This window comes from Alligator mississippiensis, chromosome 9 (genome assembly GCF_030867095.1).
Source record: "Alligator mississippiensis isolate rAllMis1 chromosome 9, rAllMis1, whole genome shotgun sequence".
NCBI lineage: Eukaryota > Metazoa > Chordata > Crocodylia > Alligatoridae > Alligator > Alligator mississippiensis.
The window spans coordinates 72762236-72788533 of record NC_081832.1 but is presented as its reverse complement, the minus strand read 5'-3'; positions in this window follow the sequence as shown (position 1 = coordinate 72788533).

The window sequence follows — 26298 nt, the reverse complement described above, 5'->3', positions numbered from 1 at the left end:
TCTAGCAATATGGGTCATAGTGTTGGTTTTGATCTTGTCCAGGTGGGTGCCTGAGGTGGTGGGAGAGCCTGGCAGAGAGCAGTCACTGTGAAATGTGGTGCTCCTTGCAGTTCAGCAACAGTCCAGACTAAAGGGTGTTATGCATTAATTAACATAATCAAACAGAAGCAAGTTTGATTTACCTGGTAACATGTCACAAAAATTGGATGCAGCTATGAATGGTGTTGTGGTCAGCAGCGGCTAAATTTAGCATACACTTTACTTGTAAAGCTTTAATGTTTTCTGGAAGAGAGTTTTTTTTTCTATGTGCAATACCATCCAAACTTACCAGAACAACTGAGGAAGGGAGCTTGGTATAAAATAGCTGGTGGAAGTCTTTATTTTAGGGGGGCTAACATTTTTAGCAGGAGTGTCACAAATTAGCTCCATACCCTCCCCAAATATCACTCTGATCCCTGTTCCCTCCTCGATCTGCTTTGTGCTCGGTGCCCTATTTGCTGCTATGCTGCTTTTCCTCCCCTTGGTCTGTTGTGAACCAAGGGTCCCCTTGCCTCAGGTTCACCACCCCTTGTTTAGTATGATGGTCTCATGGACGACAAGTGCAGTTTTTAATTTTTTTTCCCCCCAATAATTTCCTATCCTGCAATTCCCCATTGGTTTTTCTCTTATTGGGTGACTTGTTTATTCAGCTGTTGCTGCTGCTTCTTCTCATCCTTGTCATAAATTAGATGGTTTTTAGATTCTCAGATTGTGATGCGCTGTATTTATCAGAATTAGGCAGATTCACAGCAATCTGACAGGGCCACAGCATGAACCCTCCTGCTGTGGCTAAGATTTGAACTTTGCCCTTTCAGTAATAGTAAAACCTCAGGTGTGTGGTACAGACTGGTGTGAAAAAGTTAATTTTCAAAGGAATTGAAGGAACTGGAAGTTCATAGCGTGATTTCCAAATTATATTATAGAAGAATTAGGTCAAGTGATAAATTCCTATGAAAAATGCTTAGAAATTCAGCCCTAATAGAAATGTAGTTTAAAATTATTTTCTTTCCCTGCCTCAGCAGTTCAATGTAGTTAACTGGTGGAAATGCCCGAGGGACAATAAAGATGGTGGTTTTGTGCAGCATATTCAGTGGTCTAGCGTCAAATAATTGAAATAAAGCAGATGGTGACCATGCCAAGGTATGTATTTGCCTCAGTCTGCCTCCTGCCTTGCTTGATTTTTTGGAAACATGCATACACTGATATAGGGTTGAAAACTTTATTCATTTTTTGGATGCACTGCCCATTTAATATAGACACAAGCATAACGCCAAGGGGGCTGATTGCCTGCTCTACAACCAGCTTGTTGAAGAAATGGCAAAAGGTATGGATAGCTTGTGGGGAAGAGGCTCAGACTTCACTTGCAGACTTGACATCACATTTCCTGTTTTTAAACATCTATTCAAAAGATATGCCCAGTAAGACACGTGGACCACATGGATTTTTAACATAGTAGTTAGAAACAATTGTTTTGGAGCTCATGTCTTTTGGCAGTTTACTTCGCTGAACGTTTAACTCGGTCACAATGTAAGGAAGGCTGACAGTGTGCATCCCTGTATACTTAACAGGAAATAACTGGGTTTTAGAAAGGGTTCGTTGTTTAGGGGAGGGGGGGTTAGGTGGGTGTCTCTGGTCCCTTCATTTTCAGAAGTCCTTGATATCTATTCATTCAAATATTAACTTTTTCTTAAATGACCTACTTCTCCATCTCTCAAATTTAAGGTAAAGCCTAAAATAAAGTGAGAATAAAAATATGAAAGGTGTTCATTCATGATGCAATATATTTGTGTCTTCACATGTTGAAAGCTAATTCCCCATATGAGTCTCTTCTGACGGATGGCTTAGATTCACAAACATGTTTTATTACTGCTTTAGGTGGGCTTAATGTTGACTTGTTGGTAACTTTCCTTAATGGATGGAACTCGTTTTCTGAAACGTACATGTTTGCCTGTTGCACAAACACATTGATAGGTCTCCTGGTGTGTTTTGACAAAAAATATTCTTGATGTTTGGTTGGCTTACAGGTAAAATCTCTTTCATTGTGGTGAACATGGTTTAATGCCAAAAATGATTTGTTCGTGACCTTGCAAGTGTCCTGGGACTGTTTGCGGACTTGTCTTTTGTAGAATCCTACCCTGTATTGAATGCTGGAGTCACCTCACTACCTTTCAACCTAAAAAGATTTATCATCTGTTTGTAGAAGGTACGTCACTATATTCTTCTGCTGGGTAAGGTCCTGTATGTAAGATTTTGACCATTTGAAAATATTGCCAGTTTCAGTACAAAGAAAACGTTCATTCTATTTAATTTAACTCTCATTTGAGACCTGATTCTGTGCCTGTGGTATCAATGGTCAAACTCCCACTGACTTCAGTGTTGCAGAACCAGGGCTTGTGGTAGGGACATGTTCTAATTTCAGTACTAGTGCATATGCATGCCTGCCATTAGTGCCAGATCCAAACCTCATCAAAGTCAACAAAGAGCTCTCATTGAGTTCACATGGCCTTCAGACTATAAACTCTGGTTCAGGGACCTTACTTTCCTAGGTGTTTGAAAAGTATTGCATGCACCTGTGGCATTTTAAAGAAATGAATACTTCTTCTCTAAAAAAGGGCAGCAAAAATCTACTGTAGGAGCTTGGAGTTGCCTGTTTATTTTAGTGCAGAGAGAGATGACCATTTGCAAATGGGCTTACGGGTTTGTCACTAATAACAAACATTCCCTCTCATAACCTTTGCCGTAGCTCACTCCTGCTAATATCAATTCAGTGTTTGTTAGCCTCCACTTAAACCAATCGTTAGGCACTTCCAAAATGTACAAGTAGCAGTAGCAGCGTATGACCTTTAAAAATACTCCTGTCTGCCATTCTAATTTAGGAGAAATTCATCCTGTTTCAAGAGGCTGTCTCTGGTTTGAAAGTACATAAGAGATGTGCAGAGAATAAGCCATGCAGGCATTAGCAGGCAAGAGCTTCAGGGTCCCCATTAAATAGGCCATGAATATCTGCACATGTATCTGTTTAATCCTTTCTTTTGCCTGTCAGGCTCATGGTATGATAGAAGGAATATTTCAATTTTTTCACTGCAGTCACCAGTATGATAAGTCACCTGAACGTGAAACGACACCAACAAATTTGATTGTCTGGGTAGCTTAAATGTAGTATCTATTACCTAAATATTGCTTGGAGCTATACAATGAAATACATTTCTGGTGTTCACTAATTAAACTTCCCAAGTGCATTTCATAAGAGACTAACTAGTATTCTGGTGAAGCGAGTGTTAACAAAACTCTCCTGCTAAAAAAGAAGCACAACTCTGTCACCAGCTGCTGCCTTTTACAGTTTACAAGGTTTGCAGAGACTCAGCTACAATCCACGTGAATTTTCAGTATGGTTTCTTTATGCTGCTAAGCTGGCATTTTGCTGTATTGTATGAGCAGCACGGTTTTTCTTAGCTGCGTGTTTGAAGAACATAAAAACCAAAAACAAAACGAATATAAAGCTCAAACCTGTGCACATGAGCAATGTACCCTTTTAAAAAGATAATAGTAAAGTCAAATCCAAACCAGATTCCATAGGAACACTCTTCATGTGTGTATAAGAGCTGAACTTTTTCACTTGAAATTCACCTTCATGTAAAAACCAAGCTAAAAAACTGTCAGCCATAATGTTTAAATAGCAGACAGCTCCTATTGAAAGCAGGGATGTTAAATGGAAGTCACTGTGCAACCTTAACTGTATTGGTCAATGGTCTCTTGGGTTGTAACCATCTCTGTTCCAATATCAAGAGCCTGAGTGCTAGAGACAATATTAAAACCTGCTCAACTACAGCCTATGGACCCTTAGCTTGCCTTGGGAAATATCCTTATTATTGACGTGCAAGAGAACAACATTGGGGTCCATCGTCTCCCAGCGCAACCAACTAGTAGAAGCATCTGCTTTGAATGCCTCTGTTGGTAGGACAGTATTGCAGTTGGTTCCAGATCAAGCCTCTGAGCGCTCATAACCCACTTAGCATTGTTTTTTTACAACAAGAATATGTAGGGAGAGATGCTAAAAATGGAGGGTTACCCATTCAATAATTGGGGTTCTTTGAGATCTTAAACCCATGTTTCTCCTGCTCTGTTTCAGCTGTGTACACTATAGTATGGTTGGATTTGCAGTGAAGAAGGAGTTGGAATGGCAGTCAGTCTTGCATCACCCTGTGCACCCTTGTTCTGGTGCATGAGGATCTTTAGGGATCACACATGGATCAGATGGACCCTGATGGCAACAACTCAGATCTTGGGCACTTAGAGGGCATGTACTACAAACAGAAAATGTGGACAAGGAGGGTGCACTTTGAACTCACTGGATTTTTAAGGAGCTGCTTCCTTTCCACTTAATTTTGTATAGAGGTTCACTGGTAGATTCCCCTGCCTCAGTCTTGAAGCTAATAGGGCAGAAACCTCATAAAATCTGAGGTTGTTGCTTTCAGTGACTATGAATAAGGTCTGGGATGACTTGTAGATATTTGAGCTATTTGCCTGGATTCCAAGATACGTATTCAGGCTGTGTGATAATTATTATTATTTTGAGATAAGTAGTTAGCTGTGTTGGCTTGAATTTAGTCAGAAGGCATGGTAGATGCACATCTTTATGGAATAACTAAATAAGAGATCTATAGAGAGGGTACCAGCTTTCATGAACTTCAGTTCATTTCATCAGATGTTATTCTGAGTCAGCCCAGATGCATGCCTGTTGGGTCTTGATCTCAGGTGAATTATATTATTGTAGTTTTTTAAAAAATAGCATTCATTTGAATTCAGAATGTATAATTTTATGTAACCCTGGTTCTTCTCTTTGAATGAGTTACTAATGGCAACTCTCAATCATAATGGTTAGAGTAGAGGGCAGTTACATTTTAATGAAGTACATACAATTGCCATAGTGTATGGATGACAAAAACGTTAAAAATGGTATTTTGAGTTGTGTATAGAAACATTAGGAATACTACTATATAGACTCTTAAACAGAACCAAAGACATTGCCTATTGTGTGCATTTTATTAAATATTGCCGTTAGTTTACCTAACAGGAAAGAAAGGTAAAATTGATGAATTGCATGATAAATGAAGGTAAAGGGGAGAGATGAGTTGCATGTACACTCAGTATTTAAGTGAGGCTACAACTGTGTGATTGAGACTTACAGAATGACATTTTTACTCTTAGGAGCCATACAAGCACAACCCACCCCCTTTTTTCCCCTTCACAGAAAAGTCTCCTGTTACTTCTATCAGCAAGCCTGTACCTCTGAAACTAGAAGTGATGAGTTAAGTTTGATTAAGTAGCTCAGCAGAAGAGTTTTTTTTCCCCTATTATCTCTGGCTCATTTTCCCCTCTGAATGAGGGCAGCCACAGTCAATCAGTGTGTTATAACGCAAAAAGAAGCCTGCGCTGCAGGTGCTACCATTGTCATTAGTTATGTGAAGGTTTTAGCCAAGCCAGAAAGGGTTCTGTTGACTGTGGAGATGAGTGATAATATTCAGCTATAAAGCACATCCTTATCCTCTTGTTTGCATACTCCCACTGTTCCTGGACGCTCATTAATAAGAAGGACTTTAAATTGGAGTAACTCTGTCATCTGTGGTGTCATTAGTTGGGATTGCTTAGTCATGCATACGCGTCCCTTTCTCTTCTTGTAAGTTTGGCACTACATCGCTGTTATTAGAATGGAGACAGATAGTTAACTTGACCTATTATGAGCTATTAAAATACTCTTCAAGCTGTATCAGAGAGAGATTCGGAGACCTAGAAGAGCAAGAGCTGTTTTAAAACTGTCATGCATATGTTCACACATGGCTTCCTGGCAGGGCCCCTTTCAGCATAAATGCAAAGTTAATGAAGCCAGTTCTCAACTGCATGTTGGCTCCTATCCCCATTCTTTGAGTATCATTTCTGGGTAAGTTTGTCAGCAGCTGATGTTGCTTGTGCTATTGTTTTTGCCACTTGTGTAGATGGTGCTATCTGGCTGTTGGGAGGATTTCTCATGGAAAGGGCTAAAGAACTGAAAAGCAGCCAAAGGAAGGGAAGAGGCTGGGCATGAATTAGGTGAGTTAGCTGGAAAGCAAATGGTGCTGTATACTGGAAGTGAGTGCCTAGACGCAAGTGCAATATCTCGGGGTCAAGAGCTGGAGAGCAGAAGGAAGAAAGGAAAGGGACTGGTGACTGGGAGGTGTCTTTTTTTTTTCCTCTTAGAGAGGTGGGTGAGCTCAGAAGAACATTAATAGAGGGGGAGTGGCAGGGAGCTGAGGGACGCAGGTAGGCAATAGACCTGTAGGTGTAAGACTCGTTGAGGGAGGAGAAGTTGAGCTGGGAAAGTGGTGGTAGTTGAAACAGGGTGCATGCAGTTGTTTACTATGTCTGATTTCCCATCACGTGGTTTTAAGTAACTGGGGGTTGGAGGGAGGTGCAGGTGGGCTCAGGGGAGGTGGGGCTAACAGAGCACAGGGGTTTGATGGGTCCACATGGAAGTCGGCCTGTCCGTCTAGGGGTGGGTTTGGGGAGCTAAAAATAGCCCAGTCAGGGTTAACAAGGTAGGAAAAGCACAGCCCCAGGGATTAGGCTAACCTTAGTCCCTCCTCAAGTGAATTAATTTAGATCGGGCCAGACATGTTTTGCCCAATCTAAACTCCTTGACCATCAGCACAGATTGCTACTTAGATCAACCTAGCGCTAGTTCAGTTAATGTCAATGTACTTGCCCATAGACCGGAGCAGAGCTTGGTTGAGGCATTCAGGATAACAACTTGGGACATTTGGCTCTGCACCTCCGAGTTGGAAATAAATCATCACGTGTTTTCGGTTTCCAGAAGATTGTGCTTCTGCTAGTTCTCCAGTTCTCAAAGAACCACTCACCAAGTTTAATACAAGTTGGTCTGGCTACAGTTGTGTTGTGTGCCATAAAACACATCCCAGCAGTCTTCCTTTGCCTTTCAAGGAAAAGTTATGTCCTGTTACTGCTATCCTCAGAGCCTTGTGCTTCTGAAACTGGAAATAGAGAGCTAACCTTTCCCCACCCCTGAAGGGTGAGAAGAGCTGAAAGAAAGACATAGATTTACAGTACAGTCCTACCCAGTTTTCATGAATCTGTGTGAGCTAAGCAATAGTAAAAGGATTCATTTCTTTATTAAAGGTGCGAATACTAAGACTGAGCCTTTCTATCCTTAGCTTTTCCACCACAAGATGGCATCAGTACGTAGTAACAGCCCAAGTTAAGCACTTTTGTTAAGCCCTACATTGGAAACAAGGGTGACCCTGAAATAAAATTCATGTTTTTAAATTAACAGCAGATGGGTAGAAAATGGGAATTTATCACCCAAGGTTTTCATAGAACTTTATTCCCTGTAAGCTTATTGTTAATGTATAAAATTAAATCATCATCGAGTCAGCATAGGACGCTAGCTGACTTCTAGTTGAGTGCGCAGTTTTGCTCATAAATTACGGTTTGTATGCGCGGGAGATAGACAGCTGTAGGGTACCAGAGACTTAGCCAGAGAGCTCTTAAGTTGCTACTTTCCTCCGAGCCCTTGGATCGCGCCATATTTCTCCTTTTAATGCCTGTCTAATATATTGCCAAAGCTCTTTATTCCAATTGATTTTATTGAAGCCTCGAGTATTTATCCCCAGTGAGTAAAACACTAGTTCTTACAGATTATTTTTCAGCCCTTAATCAGCTAGAAGTCCCTTTGGACTCAACGTCGCCTAGAATAAATTACGTACAATAGAAAACCCTACCCAAATTCTTTTAGTACTTCTTTAGCGTGTCTACACAATGCACTTGCCTTGCTTGGAACGAATATAAATGTAGCTTCTTTTGTAGCATCTTCTAGTGATTTCAGAATTATCTATGCTGTAGACAAAAGTTTCCTTTAACTTTTGGAGTAGGTAAGACTTCTGGAAAACTGGTGCTCTATTTCTATGTTGTTTTAGAAGAGGAGGGAGAGGGGAAAGTTTCTACAAGAATGGTTCTATTCCTGTAGGCCAGACTAAAATATACCATAATACTGTCCGTCTTCTCTAACAATTTGTATCCACCAGTTTTTGCTGATTTGAGTTTGAAGCAACAGTTAGGGAAAATGTCAGGCTGGGAAAATTCAATTCCTAATGTCTGAGGCTGGTATGTCATGCTAAAGAGATTAGAGGCTTATTGGATCCGAGCCGGAGTCTTCTCTTGCTCTGTGTGCGTGGGCTCTTTTGTTTGGGTTTTTTTTTTTTTTAATTTATAGCCACAAAACGTCTATTTCTTTTACATAGCTGTTGCCCCCAGTCTCATTACTAATGACCTGCTGCTGCTATTTTTACAGAAACCTCAGAATTTCACCATTTAAAAACAGCATTGCTGTTTAAACACTCTATTATTTTGCCTGTGATAGCATGGCAGGGGGACATAAGGTAGGGCAATGTTGTGCTGTCCCATATAGGAACTCCAGCGATCAGCAACGCATAGTGTCCCAGAAGAACACAAAGCCAAGCCCTATGAGGAGAGACTGGGGCACCTGGACCTCTTCAGCCTCCGCAAGAGAAGTTTGAGAGGCGACCTTGTGGCTGCCTATAAGTTCATCACGGGGGCACAGAAGGGAATTGGTGAGGTTTTATTCACCAAGGCGCCCCCGGGGGTTACAAGAAATAATGGTCACAAGCTAGCAGAGAGCAGATTTAGACTGGACATTAGGAATACTTCTTCACAGTTCGAGTGGCCAGGGTCTGGAATGGGCTCCCAAAGGAGGTGGTGCTCTCCCCTACCCTGGGGGTCTTCAAGAGGAGGTTAGATAGGCATCTAGCTGGGGTCATCTAGACCCAGCACTCTTTCCTGCCTATGCAGGAGGTCGGATTCGATGATCTATTGAGGTCCCTTCCAACCCTAGCATCTATGAATCTATAAACCTCCTTTCAGTGCTGCAATAAACCGCATGCTTGCCATACCCCCTTGCAGCTGACAATTTATGCCTGAAATGCAAAGTGCTTTATCCCCCCCAAGGATGGAGAACTTCATTAAAGTGAAATGTGGCTTCTCTGAATCTTATGTTCACATAACAGTCATACCCTGACATCTTGGTGGTTCTTATTCAGGGGGACGCTGAGAAATCTCCAAATTGATTTGTGTGGCAAAATGACTGGGGGAATTCTGGGAGGGTATTGCCTGCCACCGAAGTACCAGACTAGGTGGGCGAAGACCTGCTCCAGAACTGCAGCTATTGTGTTTGTGGCTAGTTGCTGTGTGTAAGGCTCGTTCCAGTTCAAAGGCTTCTGGGCCTCTCTCTAATCCATGTATTTATACTGCGCCTACTAGAATGAGGGCGTATGCACCACGGTGAGGATTAAGGTGGGATACAGGGCTTTGCATGGACTCTGCCGGGGATATTTGTGATTTTTCACTTTATAGCTACAATGTATTAACTCTTCGTGAACTTACAGTAAAAGTGTGTGTGTGTGTGTGTGTGCGGGGCGGGGGGGGGCAGAGTTTTATTTGACTGCAAAGCAAAGGCTGTAACAGCCTTGTGAAAACTGCTCCTAATCACTTTTGCCCTTTTTGCCATCAGATTTTGTAAACTCTCCCATGGCAGAAATCACAGCCCTGACTTATTACCTTCCATTTCTCTCCAGTGAACTGCATAAATCATTTATCAGCCAACTCCCAGCCTGCCCAAGTCATTCTGTAATATTTTATTTGCTTTTGCCTTTTAAATGGACAATGATACACCCCTCTTGTTTGTGTATCTGTTCTTTATCGGCTTCTCAGAGATTTCTTTTTCCAGACCACTGACAAGCAAAGTGAATAAAACCAGATCGCATAAAACCTCCACCCCAAACTGCATGTCTCAAGTAGCTTGCATCAATGTGAATGTCGAAGGAGAAGTGAATCATGTCTTCATGTCTAGTTATATGGTAGGGGTGTGCAAAGTGGGCCCTAGTTGATTCGGATTTGGATTCAGCCCGAATTAGGGGCAGTGATTCGATTTGTTGATTCAGATCACTGTCCCTGATTCGATTTGGAGAGATTAAAGGCTCCTCTGATTCGATTCAGATTCAGAGATTCGGCCACCGAATCGGGCCGAATCTCTGCTGAATCGAATCAGGGACTGAAGCTTCGCACAGCCCTATTACACAGGTGTAAATCTGGGGTGCAGCTGGTAGAATTACCTTGGGTTTGCACAGGGCAAAATATGGAATGGTAGGAGGTAGGGAGCCATGATTTATAACTTTTGACCCAAGGAGGGGGTACAATAAAGCTGAACAGCCCATAGATTAAGACTGAGAAGCATTTTTTTCCTAAAGGAAGCCGAATTCCTGAAAACTTGCAGTGTGGGGACTGCTCTGCAGGCTGGACCATAGTTTGGATTGGTGTGGCCTGTTTGATCTGGTCTTGCTCTGTAAACTGGTGAAAAGAGGTGAAATAGTAAGCAGAACTAGAGCACAATGCAGCTTGGTTGCTGGCCAGTTGTCAGCACCATCCTTCCCCATTTCTCCTTATGGGCTATAAATATCAGTTCTTTTTCTATCTACTTCACCTTTCTCATGAAGAATTTGGGGGCGGGGGGAAGGGGTCAGTCAGTCAGCGTGTATGTAATTGCTGAGCCATGTGGTCGTGTCCTCAATGGCCAGATGCAGTTCCTGTAGTCCACTGCTGAACATAGTGGGTATTCATTGACAATATGCAACATAGTGTGTTTTTCCAGAGCTACCATCTGTCACAAAGACCTTCGACAGTGCAGATTGGCTGTGTGCAGACGCTGCCCTGTCCAGAACCTCTTCAGCAAGGCCCACTGACAGGGTGGCAGATTGAAGCCAGTTGAGTAGATTGTAGGATCTGTGATAAGCAACTTGTTTGGTGGTGATTTGTCACACCAGAGGGTCTCCACTGTGTGGTCCTGGTGCAGCAGTTTGGACCAGAATGGGTGTCTTGATGGTAGATGTGTGGCAGGTGGGTTTAAGAGGTTGTCATACAGCAGAAGGCTTGGATTGGTGTAGATCTTCTCCAGTAACTTGCTAGTTACATCTTCCCATTGAGGGAGAGCAATGTTGCTCAGGACTGGGAGCCATCGTAGATAGGTTGATCAAAGAGTTCCTGAGATGACGTGCATCGTCTAATGTGGCTGCACATCAACAGGTTTGGTGTGTGATGACCAATTCCAGACTGGTGCACAGTACACTGCCACTGAGTATGAGATGGCAAGAGCCGACATCCTTAGGGTTGAGGCTCTTGCACCCCATGATGACCCACCCAACTTGTGAAGAAGGTTGTTGCCTGTCTTCATTTTCACTGTTGCCTTTTTCAAGTGTTTGTGATAGCTCAGCATCCGGTATGCCCAGGTAGATAGGTTGTGTTTCATGCCACAGTCTCTGACCATTTGGGTAGATGTTCAGCTCCTGGGAATCACTGGCATTGTGTAGGTGGAAAACGCTAGAAACAGGCTTACTGATGCTTGGCTGGAAGCACCGTGTCATGCAGTAGTCAGCTAACTTTGCAACATCACTGTTCAGAGTGTGTTCTAGCTCGGAGAAAGTCTGGCTCTGGAATTGGGGTGGGGGGAAGGGTGAAGTTGTCTTGGTAGTTTTTGTTGGCACATAGATGTAATAATTCCTTCATGGCCACCTCTCTCTACATCCTTCTCGTAAACATTGAATGTTTCCTTTAATTGTCTCAAGGAACACCTCTTGTGTCAGCAAGTTTCTCCTTCAGTTTCGGAGAGACATGACAACACTTATTACTACTGTATTCTTTGAAACGTTCTGGCAACAGGCCTAGAATTTGTCTCAAGATCTAGCTACCTTAAATTCTCCCCTTTTTAATCGCTTGTAAATAGTGAAGCACTATTACATAATCTTTTCTCTTCTCCTTTCCTACCATCGTGATGGGTTGCACTCTCTGTGTGTGCTTGATCACTCCCCACTACTTTCTTTTCCACCCCTACTCTATTTATTGTACACATTTGTTCCTTCTGCCTTTTAAGAAACCAGATAGCAAAAATCAAGAGGAAGCTGATATAATTGCAAACCCCAGATTTTTTGGCATCAAAGCCTTTGGAGCTTTTGACAGAATACCTGCAGGACACCAGAGCCTGCCATACGATAGCAACGCTCCCAGCAGCTTTGCACATTTGCATTTGTGTCACTATTGTATCTGTTTTAAACACGGTCTCTGCCAGTTTTTACGTTATTTTTGCAGACGCTCTGCCCTGATACTTTGGTAGTGACAGTAGATGGTTTCTATATTTTCAGTGTAATTTGTTTTTATTACAGGTGATTTTTTTTTTTTTTTCTGTGTAAGGTTCTTCTTAAGACAAAATGATCTTACAACTGTTTTAGTCTGCCGTTGAGGACAGCCACCCTTGTTAGTAAGACTAGTGCCCTTTCTTACTGCTTTTAATTTTAAAAACAAATGCTGCTTTCAGAATAGCTGAGGGCATTCATGCTTAAAAAAACCTGCTGAAATATCAAAACACAATACTCTGTACACTCATCTTTTCAAATGCATGACATAAAATATTAGCAATAGAAATGCTGCTGAATGCCCTGGACAGCAGTATTTGAACTAAAAAAGGTGATGGTGCATCCCCCTGGGTGTGACAGCTTGTGCCAACTTTATTTCTGAACTTTATTTAGTCAGCTGTGGGGTTTCTTTGACCGCAGCACTCGTAAAGAGTGAGAAGATTGTTTTATTTTGCAAGTGGCATTAGTGAAGAGTGGGAGCGGAGTGTAAACTTTTAGGCTTTTTGCTCATTCCAGATATACTCCCCTTGCTAGTCGGGAGAAGGAGGAGCTAATGTGAGCTTATACCAATCGTCTTTCTGTAACGCATACACGCATACATGCTTGGGTTGTATATTGTGTTGTTTTTTTTTGTGTGTATGTTTTTATGTGGGCAAGATGGCCCCCATGTTTTGGCCATGTGCTCAGCACATGGCAAGCTGGGGTCTGTATCTGGGGGAAATATGTAAAACCCTCTGGCCTCATTGGCCAGGGAAAGCAGAGGATTCTTCAGGCCGATTGGTTGGGAAAGGAACTGGAGTGTGGCGCTCCCTGACTGGACAAGGCCAGGGTGATGCCATGCAAAGGAATATAAAGGGAGCTAGGCTGGTTGTGGGGAGAGAAGCTGCAAGGGGCTGCTGAAGAGTGAAGCCTTTTCCAAGGGAGAAGGAGTTTGCAGATAGTGAAAAGGGAAGCTGAAGTAGAGAGGAGAGAGAGGGAGAATTTGTTCCAGTGTCTGGGAACTTCTTTCTCCTCCTTTTTCTTCCTGTTCTGATCTTCTGAGGTTTTAAGGGATTAGTAATGGGGAAAAGAGTATTGGGGGTCCTTGGGTTTGCTGGTCAGGTGTTAGGCATGGCAGTTTAAATGGAGTTGAAACCTGGGATTTTCTAATCCTGCCAGTTTTGGGCTGGGGTTGAGGTTTGCAACTTTCCGCTCCCAGTGGAGCTGTGACCCCAAACTACCTGCAGCCCAGGCCTAGTGGGGTACGTCTGGTCTTTCTTCTCGTTTCTTCTGATGGTTCTTTGCTCTAGTCAAGCTGTGTGGTTGGGTTGGCTGTAGCCAGTAATCAACCTGGCTCCTTCTGGAGTTTTTCCTGCAGTTTTCATTTCAGCAGGCCAGATAATCCAGGCCAGAAATTTTGGAGTGCGTGCATGCTGTCTGGAGCTGCAATCGCTTCCCACACACGTACAGCCTCTCCGTGGGAGCAAAGATTGGCATTCTTCCAAGATCAATGACCAAACCTTATTTGACCGATCTAATACCCAACCCTAATTTGGAGCGAGTCTGCCATATGTGTGGAATGAGTTTTGCTTAGCCCACGGTAATGAAAAGGGTCCATCACAGAAGGATGCAAAACCTTGCAGAAATACTGACGTACGCAGATGCGGAGAAGTGTTCCTCTGGAATGCTGTTGAGTGTTGTTGAGCTGAGACCGTGAACATCGGTGAAGTGGTCCCTTAAAACAAACGTGCACATGCACAGACACGGGATGGCTAGAGATCAGTATCTGGATTTAGATCAAAACAGTGGTGACTGCTCAGGTTGAAGAGGTGGGTATGAACTGCTCACTGTTGCATGGCCAAGCAGGAAAAAAGGTAACGCGAGGTTTTCAATCTTGTCTGAAACTTATTAAAGGAAGCAAGTCTGGCTCTAAGAATTTGAATCCAAGGCTGGTGAAATACAACAGTAGCTGGATAGAAGATTCTTGTCTGACCCATCTTTAGAAAGGCAAAAAATGTTTGAATTGAGAATTGTGTTTTGTATTTATAATTTGCAGTACCGTAACTAAATAGATGTAGACATGCTTTAAGGCACTGCAGTCAAAGGCTGTGTGATATGCAGGTCTATTTTCTGGTATCAGGTAGCTGTTAGATAAGCCTTAGTTCTGTGACAGTATTTACTGCAAGACTGATACATTTTGGGCACCTTTCCAAGGTTCAAGTAAAGTTGGACATCTCTTATTCCAGATATCCTGTTTCATATTGGTATTGAGATTTTTTTTTTTTTTTTTACCCCCTCTTCATTCTGCACCAATTTAACCTGAGATTTTATTAAATGAAATAAAACTAATACACAAATAGTGACTGGCTCAAAGGCTCCTAACTCACTTAGTCACCTAAGTCCTATTTTCACTAGTGACTTAAACATATAGGAGGCTAAGTCCCTTTTGCAATGTATATCCCAAAGCTTTCCAGATAACTATATAGTCTCTGCAATGCCCTTTAGCTCACCTTGAGTCCTGCCAGGTTAATGAGATTATCACTCTGGTCTATTCAACATGCTGCCTTTCTTCCCACATCTGCGTCTGCAGCCAGTCCCACCTGCAGCTTGCCTCTTAGAGGCCCCTGGGCCAACAGAACCACTCGTGGCTTGATAAAGTTTTTCTTCTTTTCTTTTTCCTTTTTTTTTTTGTTAAAAACAAAATATATAGTGAGCCTGGAGTGGTCCCCTCAGATTTGTAGTGTGCGCAGAACAGGCAACAGATGCTGGGTTTTTTGTTGTTTTTTGTTGGTTTTTTTTTTTTTTTTTGTAAAACCAGAACCTAATTAAGCTTGGAGCAGTCCCTCAGGCCTGAAAAATAGTTTGACGGATTCCAGTGATCACTGTCAGATTTTAAAGCGGCAGAACATGTTTTTCACTCGAGTTCCAACAGAATAACGTTTGCCTTCCTCGACCCGAGGAACCAGAAGCGTCTTCACCTGCACGTTCCCTAATTGGTAGCGACTGAGCATTCTTTATGTTCTCGTGCCATAACTGTGACTTGTTGCCTGTCGCTTCCTGTTTGAGAAGCTGAATTCTGGCTGGGGCACAAAACACGGCGGTGTTTGTTTTGCGGCGTGTGGCAGGTAGACTCTAAACAGTTTCATTTACTAAGTGTCTCAGGCAGATAAAGCTGCTTCTGAAATGTTTTTGAGGAAGCCTGTCAGATTATACTGTCAACTTCTAGTGTGGCCTTTGCACAACTTATTATCTCTGCTGTTTCGTAGCAGGTATTTCTTGTTTTCAATTACCTTGAACTATTACTTTATTCTTATCAGAATGTCTCTTCTGTAAGCCAGTGCAGCTGAAGAGTCTGTACTTGACCCTGACCCCACTCTCTTCCCTGCTTCTAGAGGGTCCAACAAAGACGGAAAAACACAACGGTTGTATCCATTAATATAGTGGGTAAGAAACGGTAGGCTTATTTCTAAGTGAGGTGAAACACTATTCACAAATCCCTACTGTCTGTGAGAAAGAAAGCAACGCAATTACTCTTGGAATATTCTACAGATACTGAACTGGGAATTTTCAAACTTCAGGTTACTGCATCTCCATTGCACATGCCTAATGAAGTAGAAAGGTCTCACTGGATTAGAATAGCTTTTCTTTTAGTCGCACCAAAAGTTTAATGTCAGCTTCCAGCCTCTGGTCACTATTGTCAGCGTCCTGCTGGCATTCATGGAAGTAGAGAATCCTAGAGAAGTTGAGCTGGAAGGGACCTCCAGAGGCCTCAGGCAGGATCATTGCTATCCTAACCATTCTATACAACCCATAATCTAAACTCTACATAGGACTATCAACCCTGACACAACACAGACCTGACATCCTAACCTGCCACAGGTAAAGGAGGGGAAACATGGTAGCTAATGTCCTGATTCTATTAAATCTTGTCAATATATGCTCATGGACCCAAATAGAGGTCCATGCCCCTGCTACAGAGGATAGCAGAAAGTCCCACACCACAGTCCATACTTGTCTGATCATGGGGTAAAATTCCTTCCTTGGCCATCAGTCTGACCCTGAATAGCAGGGCAAGATGTCTAGCCAGAAAGCTCCGGCTTTTATCCCAGCAAGAGCATTGGCACAACCCAGTTGAAGTCCCCAGTCAAACCTCCAACGCCTTTGAAAGGCTTAAAAACACCCTAACACATGTAGCAGATAGTTTATGTGTGGAGTTGGGCAGGGCAATCGGCAAAGCCAAGAGGCATGGGAAATATCCATAGGTATAGCTACACCTGGATCATCCCCGACCAGTCGCTTTCCAACCTCTTCTTCCACTGCCTCATTGTCACAGTGAAGAAGTTTTCCCAGATAGTCAATTTAAAATTACTTTGCTGAAAATTCAAGCTTGTGGTCTGTGTCGTCCTCTCCACAGCAAGGGAGAAAAAGTGCTCTCCCTGTTCTTTTTGGCAGCCCTTCAGATATTTGAAGACTGATATCATGTCCCCTCTTTAGTGCCTTTTCCACAAACGGAACATGCCTAGCTCCTTCAGTCTCTCCTCATATGACTTGCTTTGCAAGCCTTTTATCATCTTTGTTGCCTGCTTTTGGGCCCTGTTTAACTTCTCCGTGTCTTTTTTTTTTTTAATTTGGAGCTCAGAGCTGTACACACTACTCCAGATGAAGCCTAAGCAGCGCTGAGTAGAAGCACTATCACCTCCCATGTCTTGCACCTAACACTTCTATTGTTGCATTCCAAAACTACATTTGCCTTTTATGAAGTTGCATCACACTCCAGACTCATATGGAGTCTGTAGTTTACCAAGACACCCAAATCCTTTTCCATAAAGCTGCCATCCAGCCAGGTGTCCCCCACTTTGCATTTGTGTGTTTGATTATTTTGAGGTGTAGCACCTTGCATTTGTCCACATTAAACTTCATCTTGTTTGCTGTAGCCCAACTTTTCAATCTGTCGAGATTCTTCTGAATTGTACTTGCATCCTCCAATGTGTTTGCAGTCCTTCCCAGTTTTTTGTTGTCTGCAAACTTGCTCAAGAAACTTTCTGTACCAGCACCCAAATCATTAATAAACATGCTGAACAGCACTGGGCCTAGGACAGACCCCTGTGGGACTCCACTCAAAACCTTCTGCCATTCTGACGTGGACCTGTTAATAATTACCCTTTGCTTGTGGCTACTGAGCCAGTTATCTATCCATCGTGTAGTAGCTTTATCTAGTCCACATTTCTTCAATTCATTTATAAGGAGTTCATGCAGAACCTTGTCAAAAGCCTTGCTGAAATCCAGATACATTACATCCACAGCATTCCCTTCATCCACCCAAGTAGTTACTTTGTCAAAGGGAGAGATCAAGTTTATTTGATATGATTTGTTTTTCATAAATCCATGCTGTCTGCTTGTGATCAGTCTCTCCACCTCCAGATGCTTGCAAGTGGCTTTCCTTTGGATATCCATAGGGCCCTACCAGATTCATGGTGCAAGTAGACTGCGTGGTGGCTTCTTTAATCTTGCAGGTTCCTCTCCCACCCCGTCTCCCCTGCCATGCTCCCCTGCCATTGATTGGTGGAAGGGAAGCTTGCAGCTAGCTCCTGATTGGCAGGGGATTGAAAACCATGGTTTTAAACATGGTGCCATTTTTGCACCCCTGCCAGCCAGCAGCAAGCAGTAGGGTCACCCAGGCCCCTTGGCCAGTCAACAGTGGGGAGGCAAAAATGGCGCCATGTTTAAAACTGCAGTTTTGGCTTCCCTGCCAGTCAGGAGTGAGGTGTAAGTGGGGCCTCTCCACCAATCAGTGTGTGTGTGGGGGGGGGGGTGCATGGGGGAACCTACAAGATAGAAGGAGCCATAGGACAGTCCACTTCCACCATGTGCTCATTGGGCCCTAGATATGCTCCTTGTAAAATCTACATAGAAAACCTACATACTGTGCCTACTGGTTTATTCATATGTATCCACTTTTGATCCTCTTACATTCCTTGCAGATCATAGAGTAGTAGGGCTGGATGGTACCTCAAGAGGTCATCTATTCAACCCTTTGCTCAAGAGGTCATCTATTCAATCCTTTGCTCAAGGCAGAATCATCCTACCTCAAACCATGCCAAACAAGTGTCTGACTAATCTCCTTTTAAAGTTTCTAAGGATGGTGATTCCACCACCTCTCTCGGCAGAGTAAGAAAGTTCTTGCTAATATCCAACTTAAATTTCCGCTGCTGCAGTATAACACCGTTGTTCCTTGTCCTGTCCCCTGTGCCCACAGTGAATAGTCTGTCCCTGTCCTCTTTATAATCATCCTTCAGGTATTTGAAAATGGTTATCAAATTCCCCCTCTCAATCTTTTCTTCAGACTCCATAATCCTAATTCTAGCCTTTCCCCATGCCTGCAACAAATCCTTATAATTATTCATCCATTAAACTTTGCATAGGAAGGCAGGTTTTTCAGCTGTCTGACTGATTATGAGAACATATTCCTCAGGTGCATTTGTTCCATTCCTTTCCATTTGTTACGTAAAGGGGAAAAGGTACTTTATACACTGGGTTTTTCATCTGTATTCCCCTTTGGTAAATTGTGCTTCTTGCTATTTTCCCTGACAGGTTTCAGCCCTATAACTAAGGAATTATGAAATATTGAAGCAAAAATTATTTAAAGCATAACCTAATGGGAGTTCATGGCAGTGTGAAAACATCTGATCTGGCCTTTAGCCTATCACATACAACTGCTAGCTGCACTACAGCTGCACATGAGAAAATGGCCATAATGTTTTGCAGTGTAAATGCACTGGGTGTGATCCTTTTTCAGAAGTGCTATGTATCCACAGTTCTCATGGAAGTCAAAATTGGGCCACATATTTGGGGAGCTGTATGTGTCTTTACATGACTGATTCTAGGTCTCCAAGTTCTGGGGCTGGGGCTTCATAAACTGGTTTGACCCAAATCAGTTAAGTCTGATACTACATTCAACCAGACTTATTTTAAAAGAGATGCAGCCATTTTGAAACTGGTTTATGTGCACTGAACTTGTGTTCTGTTACAGGTTTAAACCAGTTTCTGATCACTTAAACTAGTTTATGTGCAACTTCTGTCCCTAGCTCTAGTGTGAATACTGATTTGTTTTAGCCTTGGTCATCAGTTACAACATATAACAAATTAATAGTTCAGTATAAACTTTTATATTTCGCTTATTGTTTGACTGTTTTCTCCCATCTCTTCTATATTCACCCAAGTTATGACATTTTCTTTCAGCTTCTGATCTTTGGCTGCTGATAGGAGTGTTTCATCTCCCCCTTTTGTAGTGAGAAGGTGAATTTCATTATGAAAAAGGGTTATTCCCTCCTGCCTCAGGCACTTCAAGTGTGTGTGATTTTTGGATTAGCTGAACTAGAGAATAGTGATTAAATACACTTTATTCAAGTGAGGCAGCCTATTCTTTCCATGCACCAATCAATGAGGTTGACTGAATCCATGATTCATGTTACCCTCCCACCACCACAACCCTCTTTTATGTACCGAAGAATCTTTAAGGGTCTAAGTGACATATGGCCAGGAGTTGTGCTGTCCTGGCCTTCTGCCACCAGCTGTGTTTTAAGGAAGGCCAATCACTTATAAGAAGTAAAATGCCAAAGACTGCTATGGATAATACGACCTCTTTGAAAGGCAAAATGCTGCAGCATAGATGACTTTCTACCGAGACCTTAAGATTGTTCAGCAGCAATGGGGTTTCTTTCCTTCACACACTTGCTTGTCTGGCTATGAAAATGTCTCCCTAAGGTGTGCTTGTTTCATTTCGTCAGTGTTAAATAAAATAAAAAGCCTACATACCTTGCCTACTGGTTTATTCATCTGTATCCACTTTTGATGAACTGTTCCTCTTACAAAAATGAGCTCAGAGGCTTCCTGAGGTACGTATGACTCCCTGCTATGGTTTCCCATGTTATTATCAAGAAGTCACAGTCATTAATAAAAACATTAAAGATAGCAGAGAATATAATTAGCATAAAGGGAGGCTTTCAAAGAGGGAACTATTACAGGTTGAAAATATGGCATGTTGTCTTGCAAACAATTTTTATATCTTCCTGAGAAACATTGATAACTAGTGGAAAATGGGTCAATGTTGTTAATGATTTTCTTGATTCCTGATTAAGTGCCAGTTACCAAGGCAAGATTCAATAAAGAAAGTATTAAATTATTTGAAAGAAAGGTTTGACACACAACTCCCCCCCCCGCTCTCATTCTTCACAACTAGCTGGGCCTAGGAACACACCCAGTGATTTTTCTTTCTTTTTAATGATAGTACAAAAGTTTCATACAGCAGCTTGGGCTGTGTCTTCCTTATGGAATTAGGGACTCGCAAACCATAGCTAATAGCAGCAGCCTTAGTAGTTTGCTTTTAGTTTTATCTTTCTGTATCTTAAGATCTTAAATCCTGTGCATGGTTATCCCATTGTATTTAAACTGTCTGCTCTCAGCAGGAAAGGTAATTAAGCTGGCCAGTGCCTCGTAGTACCAGCCATTTCAATGGTCTTTAGCTCTCTGGGAGGCCTGATCTGTGACCTCCCAGACATTAATCATAGATAGTACCGAGTACAGACGCTGACAGAAACAGATCCAGGGACTTACAAGGTGATGTTAGTGTGACCATCATTATTTGGGCTTAAGAATACAAGTATTATCCTCTATAAACAAAAAGTAACAGTAATAAAAAGCCCCATGCAGTGAGGAGTTCAATGCAATCAGCATCTTGAACTACGCCTTACGTTAAGTCCCAGTCCTACTCTTATTGAAATCAATGGTAGAGGTCTAATTGAGTTAAATGAGAGCAGGACAAATCTCACAGTACTTACTATCAAGAGTGGATGCTACCAGCCAGTTTTTAGTTAGTGCACATGCCCAGCTTTTGCACACACACTGACTTGAACTTTGAATATCCACTTAGCCAGCTTGGGAAGGAGGTGGTCTGTGCATGGTTTTAGACCTCAATCAGATGCGTATGTACAAGGAAGCATTTTCTGTGCACAAAATTTGCCTGTAATTTCTGCTTAGAAGGTAACTTTTTGTTAGCTGTAACTAAAGTTCATTTGATGATAAATTTGGCTCCACAAATGATGCCAATAGGTAAAATAACCATTTAAAATTTCCTCGATTAATATTATGTCTTTTTTTTGGCATTTAATTATTTTAGTTATTTCTTTTTTTCTTGGGATGATGCCATTTCTTCTTTTCCTAAAGGATTTTTGAAGCATGACTAGTCCAGGGGTGGGCAATTATTTCAGGTGGAGGGTCTCTTTACTGAGTTTTGGCAAGCCATCGAGGGCCACATGACAGGCAGCCAGGGGCAGATAAATATTAATTTTCTAATTTTTTTAGGGGCCCCACAGGCTGGATAGGATGGCCTGGCAGGCCGCATCCGGCCCATGGGTTGCATTTTGTCCATCCCTGACCTAGTCCATCAGGAGAGCCTCATGTGCTGGTAAATATTGGATGTTTTTAAAAGCTCCCATCCCAAGCTCCAGAAATACTTGCAAACCATCAAAACACACAATACTAGAAGACAATATTACAGCACATAAACTGGCCCATCTTCTGCAACCCAAGCCACCCTCACTTTCTTCAATAAACCACCCATCATACAATAATAATTGGAAAAACGGCTTTATCCGGAGTAAGCAATGCCGTGATCCTGCACTCTGGTACAGTAATGCTCCTTCTGCAGGGAGTACCGTAGAAAGCTTTCTCTGTTTGTTTATAGGATCAAGATTAATGTAGTGTGGATGAAAATCATGTTTATTTATAGGATTGTGACTAATGTAGTGTGTACATTCTACATCAGCAAACATTAATGAACATCGCTCCGCCTGCGTCTGTCTAAGTGAATAGACTAGTGTATTATTTCCACAAGAGAAACTACAAAGCCACAGCGCCGAAGTGAGTTAATTTCAATCCCATCATGGGGTTGCATGTGTAGCACATGTTCCTGTGGCCAGAAATTAATCTTTCCTCGGGAAATAACGACTCCTGGTACTGAGCAATGGTGCAGCGTTTATTGAAATGAAGCAGGTTTGACATTATACCTGCAGGATGACAGTAGCAGAACAGAATCAGGTTGTGTGTGACATCTTTCAGAAGGAAGGTATCCCCAAGTGCTTGAGACAAAGTAAGTTCAATGCAGAGCGTGTGGAAATCGTGACGGCTATTATGACTGCCATTAGCAAAGACGAGGGAAGCAGTCAGGGAAATAGAGAAGGGCAATAAGATAATAAGATAGCAGAACCATTCAAATTTACACCTGTAACACTTAATCTCTCTATATAATCCCCGTGTGTTGTATGTCTGCCCCATTCTTTGTATTTTTCTGTGTATTTATCCGCACAACACCCGTAGGAAGTACAGCAATGCTATTATCAGCACTTTACAGACTTGAGGTGCAGAGAGGCTGAGATCCTGAAGGTAGTAAAATCAATGAGTGAGAGGTACTTTCATACCTTTCACGGGTCTGAGATTAAATGATGTTTTTTCCCACCCAAGATCATGCAAGACATCTGTAGTACAGCATGGAATTGAACCAGGTCTCTCAAAACTCAGGCTAAGGCACTAACCACTGGACCTTCCTTCTGTATCCAGTTAGAAGTAGCTGATGTTGTTGTGACTTTCCTTTTATTACTAATTGCCCTTCTCCCATCAATGTTGTTACCTTTGCACTCTAGAAGCAAGTATAAGGGTATATTTCCATAAGCTAGGGACAGAAATGACACGCAAACCAGTATAAGTGATTGGAAACTGGTTCAAATCTGTAACGCAATAGAAGTTCAGTGCACATAAACCACTTTCAAAATGCCTGAAACCAGCTTAAGATAAACCAGGATAGATGTAGTATCAGATTTAACTGATTTAGTTCAAATCAGTTTATTGAACTGTTGTCCCAGATCAAAATGTCTACTGAAATTTGGGTGATGCACATATAGACAACAATAATGCTAGACTGAACAGGACTCTATGGGCAAAGCCACAGGAATGGACCATAGGGGAAAAAATACCCACAATGCTTTTTTGTGGAAATCTCTCTCCGATCCTTCTCCAAGGTCCTGACTGCACTCTGATACAGTGTTTCTTCATCTCCATGGCTCCCTCTTTATTTCTTCTGAGCCCAGCCATCGGCTGCTTTGTGTCATCCAACCTTTGTCAGCCTCTCAAAACCTAAAGTAGAATCTCAGAGGAGATAAAATTGTCCTGAGTAAGCAAATAGCCATAATAATAATAATAATAATAATGAAGTATAATGCTTCTCAACCTGTAGTTCAGCATGTGTGCTTTGCTTGTAATTTCATGTACTTTTGCTTGGCAACTGTTAGACAAGTGGGTGTTCTGTAACATCTTTAGTAATAGCAATTATGTCTTTACATCCACTGCTTTACCTCTGCATCTTTTCTGACTGGGGAGGGAGTGACCAGTTTTTTTGAGAAGATTAGCAAAGTATGAATTAGCAGAGCTCTGCAAAATGCCCCTACAGCTTTCCTAGGCCTTTGATCATGTAAGAGGAGGTATCAGGGGAAAGCTTTAAGAGGAAAAGTGGGCTTTTTTTAATAAACACCTTAGAAATATTGGAGAATACATACAATAAAGAAGAACAAAAACTGTCCAGAGATGAAAGAGGAATGCAATAAAATCCACAGAGTGCAGTTCTGAACCTTTAACTTGTGGTAGAGATGGATAGAGCAGATGACTCTTACAATCTCATCTGAGAGTGTGTCCTTCATTCGTTTCAGCATCTGCCTTTTTTCAGCACTAGGTTGATGTCTGGATACTTGTGTGGGATTCAACCTGCAAGCTTATAGCCCAGAGGCAAGAATGCTATCATCTGAATGGTTCTGAGCCTTTTTTCACACTGACAAATCCCTTTCTCTTCCACAATAGCTGACCTGTTTCCCCCCTGCCCCATGTTTGAACACTACAGCAGTTTTTGGCCTAGTTACCAGAGCCTCCTCTAAATGCTGGAGTGTCTTTGAGCATGGTTCATGTATTTGTTGTGTCGGTCACAGTTGGAACAAAAGAGGAATCTGAGCTGCCTGGGTAAGTGTAGAAACAGCACAGACAAAACCTCACCTTGAACAATGCAAGTACATGTAATTAGACCCTACGTATCCTCAACCTTGGGCCCCACCTACACGTTACACTTAAGGCTTGATTTACCCATTAGTCATGTCTGAAGTGGTCCCTCAGCCCCACGTTCAGTTGATCAATGGCGTGATAAAAAGAGGAAGAAGCTAGAAATTTATTCCACAAAATAGGTGTAATAACTTTGTAGCTGCTTCCTACCATGCCATTAATTGAATGCGTGTCCAGGGACCCCAGTCGCTGGGAATCCCACCATCTGACTGGATTGCTTATCTGAAGGGGGGGCCATGTACACCCCCAAGCTTAGGACACATGTCTGGGACACCATGTCGGTTGGGGTCTGCCTGCTGTGGGGACCGCTGGGAGCCCCCCATGGCTGGGAGCCCGGGTCAGCTGATACAAGAGCGCCTGGTAGGCCCCTGTGGCTGGGAGCCCCATTAGCTGAGGGGGTTCCTAGCTGCAGGAGCTTGCTTTTCACCAGTGCAGTGGGAGCCCAATGCTTCCTCTGTAATGGCAAGAATGTGTGATGGGATTTGATTTGTGATCAGATGTGCACGGCAGGTGGCCTGATTGTGTGGATCGTATATTAGATCCCATCATGCCTTTACCTGCATGTGTAGAGGGCCCCTAATGTACATGTCTCTGAAGGGGTGGTGTTTTAAGAAGTCAGATAAGTTGAAAGAAACTTATCATCAAAATATATGATTATGGGGCATAAATGCTCCATGTGGGAAATATCACCTAAGTTATGGGCACAGTAGCCAGGCTTGCATATAGAATCATTGAATCATGGAAAGTTAGGGCTGGAAGGGACCTCAGGAAGTCACATCTAGTCCAACCCCTGCTCAAAGCAGGGCCACCCCCAATTAGATCATCCCAAGCAAAGCTTTGTTTAGTTGGACTTTGAAAACCAAGGATGGAGCTTCCACCACTTCTCTGAGGAACCTGTTCCAGTGCTTTACTACCCTCCTAGCAAGAAAATTCTTCCAAATATCTAACCTAAATTCCCCTTGCTGCAACTTGAGACTGTTGCTCCTTGTTCTGATGTCTGCCGCCGCTGAGAACAGTCTAGCTCCATATGGTGCAGCTTTTTTTCTGGGAGTGAAAGGGAGCCAGGGTTTTGGTTACGCATATGCTGAGCACTGTAGAACCCAGGTTCTGGCTGTATTTTCAGCAGGTGTGTAGCTGGCACAGTGGTTGTATATCTTCTATAGCCCTCTGTGTAAGTTTTTGGAGTTTATTAAGTTTGCATAAGGGCATTGTTTTGAGCCCTTCCCTTGCCCCTTTGCCAGTCTCTGCACCATCTTTTCTGAATCCTCCAAGCAGTGCAGTGGATATAAAGACATGCAGGTATGTCTGCCCCATTCTTTGTTCTCCCTGTCCATCTCTGATTTGGTGAGTAAGTGAAAGTATGGAGGACCCTCTATAGAGTGAACTGCCTGGGAGAAGTTCATTTACCCTCTGACCCTAAGTTAGAGAACAGAGCATGGACCTTCCTGGTGGGCATCTTCTTTGTGAAACCTACTAAGAAAATAAGAGACTTGCTATTTAACATTGGTCCTAAGTAGCTACTTTCCTGGGTTCTGTGAATCATCCTTGTTGTTATCGTCTTTAATCTTCTACTACAAGGAAAAACTTCCTTTTGAAGTATAATACTAGTAAATCAGTGCTTCTTGTAGCATCAAAGTAGTGACAACGTAGGTTTGGGGAGCTGACTGCCTACCTATAAATTTTATATCGTAGGGGTAAATATTTTTGGAATAATTAGATGATGTAGCAAACCAGATGTTTGCTTTCTGTTTCACTAAGGTTGAGCCTCCTATGGGTCTGGTGTTGCTAGGTAGTTCCCTCACTTTCTCTGGCCAACACTGAGAACTAGACCATTATATGTTATGTACTAAGTTACTGTGAAAAGGGCATTTTAAGG